The 6,324-nt window shown below is 34.1% G+C and overlaps 1 long non-coding RNA gene across 1 annotated transcript in view; it reads left to right on the top strand.

The window, feature by feature from the left end:
- The first annotated feature begins 1,891 nt into the window (after nt 1-1,891).
- Nucleotides 1,892-6,324, top strand: part of LOC111089739 — a 10,334-nt gene continuing 5,901 nt past the window's right edge. The window contains exon 1 of the long non-coding RNA XR_002613948.1: nt 1,892-2,002. This is a non-coding gene — a long non-coding RNA (uncharacterized LOC111089739). The remainder of the gene's footprint in view (nt 2,003-6,324) is intronic.

The raw sequence follows: 6,324 nt of genomic DNA, 5'->3' as shown, positions 1-6,324 counted from the left end.
TTAGCTCAATGGCTCTTTGCTGTGCCCTGAAAATGAAATAGAATTTGCTAGTTATTTTGAAGAAAGATGGCGCAACGAATCACTACAAAGAAATTATAAAACTTATATTAAAACGATCTTTTGGTTGGCATTGTGATCTGTATAGCTGAATGAAGCAGACAACGTTTGCCAACTAAAGTAGTGTTACGTTTCTGTTCGTTTGTTAATTTCCGGTATAAATACTTTCCGAGGAACTTCAGCGATGCAAATCCTTTCTTAAATAAAACTAGTTTATTCTTTCTCGATACAACTTTGTAATACACAGAATTTTTACAGTCACTTTAACTTAACTGCTTTTATAAACACACGCTATAATTCATAGCGATTCACACACTTTACTTACGGTGTCTACTGTTCGCTTGACTCAATTATCTATCTCTATATCTATCTATGCAATTTTATCTTTTTTTGCTGGCTTTATTTGCCGGGCTTGTATACTAAAAAAGAGGGCGCCTGGAACAAACTAGAGTTGGCAGGAAAATTCATGATCCTTCGAGAAACTCCAGCGCTCATGCTCCCAGCGTTGTATGACTTCTGCTGTCGTAACAGTAGGGATTGAAAATCGTCTTAAAATCTATCCAACTAGTATCACTTCATTTGTTTGTGTAATTTTTATTGCAGCATTTATTTTGTCTTGGATACTTATTATAGCAATTCTACGAATAACTAATGATCTCTACATTTCAATTAAAAATGTCTCAAAGAGTCTTTAAAAACCACATTAAAGATAAAAAAGTAACATTCTGCAACTCTTAAACGAAAAAGACACTTATAACTTTACATGTTACATAACACACATGACGTTTTAAGTGATATTAGAAGGGAAAAGTCACTCATAACTTTACAAGTTATACAGAGGTTGAATGCAATAATCTAAAAGGATTTTGATCATATACATCAGTAAATCATATGACAGCCATAGCCGATATAAAGTCGCGGTAAATCGGTGTTATCAGAACTACATTTTGAGATTATTTGGCATTTCATAGACAGTGTGATGCCACCTAAAGTATATTTTGGAAAGGGTATGAAACAGCCCCTTTCGAGGCGAAATATTCATACAGTCAGATCATGATGTGTTTAAATCGGAGATTTAGAATTTCGAAGGTGGGAATGCCCCTTGTTCTTAACGATATTGGGAAGAAAAAGGAATATGGATCAAACTGTGGCACCAGAATCATCCAGAAAAAAAAAATCTTCAACAATTCGTACCCCAGTCGTGGTAATCAAAATGCAACATCTTCTAACAGGCGAGAATCCACAAACACAAAAGCCAATGGCAACAGTGCGCGACGTAATCAAGTACGATCTTCGTCTGGAATTAAGGCCAATAAGGTGTTGGTTCACAAAGATAATACTTTCAGTTATACTGCCTGTTCAACAATGCATACCTCATGTAACTCGAAAAGAAAACGAATATTTATGTAACTCCATACAAAAATAAACTGGACAAGTTACGAGAAGCTGAACCCACAGATTTTTGTGCGATTGGACTGTTCATGTTATTTTTACACACATATGATTTTATTTTTATTTCTTTTGGTGACATTTTAAAATAGTACCTGCCTCATACTCTTACTAAAACCAGAATAATGTAAACACTAAACGTCGATTAATATAAACAAAATATTTTTGTTAATTCTGTTTTACGAATTAAATATCGTTTCAGAAAATTAATCATGGCAACTATTCTAATTTGTATATGAATATATGAATATTAAAATATCATTTCCGCGTAAGAACGAAAAATTTTATAGAATGAGCATGTTTTAGAACTCCAATCAAATTGCACGAACGCGCTGTTCAAAAGTTATTGTACTTCAACTGACGCATATTCGAATGTATTCAGAATACATATGTCGGCAAACTAGCCTGACGTGAATGAATTTCGTGCTCATAACTACTGCTAAAATTTTTAAGCATAGCTGAGTGAAAATCTTTAGAAGTGAAATTTTTATTCTTGGTGAGTGTTGAAACATAATTAAAGCTCAAGCTCACTAACAGTTTATCATAATATAGTAAATATTTATTCACGACGGGGAAATTTTAGGGCAGTTAGGCCTAACGTAGTAAAATATGATTAATTACCTTTACGGCACCGATTGCCAGGTTTTCAGTTTCATTCTAATTTTTAAATGCATAGCATCTTATCGGTAGTTAATATTAAGATTGTAAAAAAAAAATATTACTTTATAACAGTAATATAACCAACATTTAAAAAAAAACACCCATAAATTTCAAGACTTGGGCTGACGAAAGGCGTTTGATTGAAACGCCGTTAATGTTTTAGTATAAATTTGAGTTTTTAATACCATTTTAAATTTAAGTTCGCGTAATATTAGCCTAGGCTTAACCATTGTATAACTATATCATTATATGACTAAATTTTGGACGCTTAACGTTATTATGTCTAATAACCTGTTAGTGTTAGTAACTCTCAGGACAAGTCAAATTTGACTTAGTCAGTTAGTGTAACATTAGTTATAATACGACGTTCTTAAGTTATGTTGCGATACATATTTTATTTAATAAATAGATATAGCGTAGGCCTAAGTTATTTGCAACTTACAAGACCCGAGCATAAGTTCAATTTATGTACGTTTCTTAAGTTTATATCTAACATTAGGCTTAGTGTTGAAAGTAATATGTGACTAAATTTCAATAAGGCCTAATTTTTTTTTATATTGTCTTAACCTTACTGGTAATGTTACTTAAATTCTACTAATATTAGTAAAAAACCATCTATTGCGGACATCAGCAAATCAAGCTTGGTTAGGCCTAGCATACATACTAAATCATACTATTTACCAAGTATTGAATGAAGTAATAAACTCAACTTTAGGCCTGTGATTCGTTTAACGTTGTGTTTATTACTTTAGAGTCAGTGCTTATTACTAATAGTAATATAGTATAATATGAAAAGAGTGGTAAGTTATTTTAATAGGAGTTATTCTCACAGTGAACTAATTACGTAAATATTTTTTGTCGAAATTGCGTTTTCGCCATACTACAGTACACGGTGGTCCAAAATTATCCATCTATTTTAAAATTTAATAATTAACTAACTAAAGAAATACAACCATGCAGTTTTCAAATTATTGTAGCCCAACTCAAAATGTTTTTATTGATATGTCATCAGTAGACTTTTACGGCACCATTAGTGGCTCTTAACACATCTAATCGATATTCAATTTCAGTACACGTTCGCTGCAAAGTTACAGTGGCGATGGCGTCCATTCTCTTGGTCTTTAGATCCTTGATATTTACGATAAACGATATCCTTAACGTACTCCCATACTTCATTCTTGTACTGGCGTCTGTAATTACGCTGCACAACTGTGTGTTTTTCTTATAGCCACATCGTTTATCTGATGTGTCTACCGAAGGGAATCAAAGCCCGGATTTTAGCATTGTAAATCCGTAGACTGACCGCTTCACCACAGTCACTGACTTGGCCTCTGCAAGCCAAACAACGCATTGAGCTTTTTCTTGCACGGTAGCCATTTTACGGGGTAACACTACTCATTTGAGTGAATAAAAAACCAACATCCAAAAACATTATAATAAAAACTGTTTAAGTTGGGTTACAAGGTGTTGAAAACTTTATGGTTGTATTTCCTTAGTCATTTAATTATTGTATTTTAAAATAGTAATGATAATTATGGACCACCCTGTAATTGTTCGTTAAATTTAGGCTAAAATGGTAATAGACTATACATATCAGTAAAACGACACTGATGTTTAAAAAATGACAGTTTAATCTAAAACAATTATGGAATGATTCCAAAACAAACGTTGTGTTTGTTTTCCTTTTTTTTTATTGAAATAAATTACGTAATCATTTATATCATTAGCTTGTTTGTTTTTCCTTCCAACTAAGTTATGAAAACATTATGCACTACATTACCGAAAAATATTTTGGTACTTTTCAAACAATTTTCAATTGTGTTTTCCCTGTTGTCCTTAATTTTGAAATCAGAACATTACAACAGTAACATGAAGGTTAAGTAACACCTTTCTTTCAACACTCTTACGGTTAGTCAAAATCCAAATAATGCTAAATTGCTAAGCTATATTGTTTTTTAGCCGCAGCATAGCGGCTCATAAAACGGTTCTGAGTTGGTTTTTGTTTGTTCTTTATCCAGTACAAACTTTTAGCTCATAGCTCTGTCATCTCTTGACCTATTTCAGATCTAATTATAGTTTTGGCCTCAGGAGGTGAAACCCTTTCGATTGATGTATTTAACCACACACTAACTCTCATTGATTAGTTTACTCTAATCCGATTTCAGATCTAATTATAGATTATTTCTATATTATTTCAGGAGGTGAAACCCTTTCGATTGATGTATTTAACCACACACTAGCTCTCATTGATTAGTTTACTCTAATCCGATTTCAGATCTAATTATAGATTATTTCTATATTATTTCAGGAGGTGAAACCCTTTCGATTGATGTATTTAACCACACACTAACTCTCATTGATTAATTTACTCTAATCCTACTGAAAATAATCCAGTTGAGGGTAGGCTGGAAGAGATCCTGATAAGTAATAAAACCTAATGGGGTATGTGCGCACCCCACACTTGGTATTGTTGGCGCACAAAAATATAACTAATAAAAAGGGAAAACAAGAGGAAATCCTCAATAGCCGCGGCACTTGAAAGGTTTTGAATTTCGCGCAAAGCTATTTAAGGGCTATCTGCGCTAGCCGTCCCTAATTTAGCAGTGAAAGACTAGAGGGAAGTCAGCTAGTCATCACCACCCACCGCCAACTCTTTTACCAACGAATAAGGGGATTGATTACACATTATAACGCCCCCATGGCTGAAAGGGCAAGCATGTTTGGTGGGACGAGGATTCGAACCCTCGGCGAATCAAGCGCCTTAACCACCTAGTAATGACAGGCCATTTGGCAACAACCCTTAGACTGAACCGTTGTAAAATCGTTAGAAAGCTAAGCGAATTTAGTGAAAATATTCAAAAGCAGAGAGATAACATAGGTTAGATTGTCACATGTTTGTATTTTCGGCGGAAATAAACTTGGAGAATTTGTGACAGTTGGATAGTAAATTCTGAGATTGTATCAAATCAACTTCTTACATATTTTTCATTAAAATAACGGTGAGGACATTTTTGCACCAAGTAACAAGGGATCTGAACGAAGTTTAACAAAATCGATTTAAGGAAATTATGTAATTCACCTAATGCGACCATAAGATATTTGTTTGAAGATTGGTATCAAGTTGGAGTACTCATACATTTCCAAGACATTAGTAATACATATGTAAACGAATCTGTTAATCTTTTGCTATCCTGGTGGTTAAGGCCTGTGTGTCGCGGGAGCGAAACCTATCGCCGAACATGCTCTCACATTCAGTCGTGCGGGCATTACAATGTGATGATCAGTCCATTATTTGTTAATAGAATAGCCCAAGAGTTGGAAGTTGGTGGTGTTGAGTATCTCTCTATCTAACTAGGAACCGATAGCACTGATAGTCCTCGAGTAGCTTTGCGCGAAAATTCAACAAACAATTTTAAATCTTTTGCAGAAACATCAATAGGAAACCCCGTAATTTTTTTTGATGAAATTCGAAGTAAGAGTGTTTATTGTTAAGTATGGCTCTCTCGGTGTTTCATAATGTAAAAGTGGTTATTGTTAAGTATCCCTGCTTCCGTATTTGATATGCGAGAAATATTAAAGCTAGCATTTCTGCATCTTCTAAAGGTAATGTCAGAAGTGCAGTAGACAATTCCGTATAAGTTAGGTAAATACTTACGATAACTTATCTCCCTTTTTTTCTGTGGCATTCTACAAGTATACATCTGATTTTTTTGGGTTGTAAATCATGGGAAAGTTGAAGAAATTAGCCGTGAAATCGGATTACCTATGATACTGAAATAATATTGACTGTCATTCTAGAATTTGGATAGAAAATCTGACAAAAGTCGTAAGTGATTTGTTACCAACTCCAGTGCTGTTTGATACTTCACAAAAGTACGTGTATCAGCGGTTTAAGCAGAAATTAAGCTTTTCATCGTTGTCTGCTATTTTGTAGTACTATAAACGAGGAAGTATAAAATATTTAAAGTTATGTTACGACAGCGGAAGTCACGCTGGGAGCATGCGCGTTGGAGTTTCTAGAAGGATCATGACTTATCGAGGAATCTCGCGAATGTCCTAGTGTTTGCCAGGCGCCCTCTTTTTTAGTATACAAGCCTGGCGAGAAAAACCAGCGCGATTGAAGAGATAGATAGATTGAAGATAGATAACCTTCATATC

The sequence above is a fragment of the Limulus polyphemus genome, unplaced genomic scaffold (genome assembly GCF_000517525.1).
Source record: "Limulus polyphemus unplaced genomic scaffold, Limulus_polyphemus-2.1.2 Scaffold7232, whole genome shotgun sequence".
NCBI lineage: Eukaryota > Metazoa > Arthropoda > Merostomata > Xiphosura > Limulidae > Limulus > Limulus polyphemus.
The sequence above is the reverse complement of the archived record's forward strand: the minus strand, read 5'-3'. Positions and strand labels throughout refer to the sequence as shown.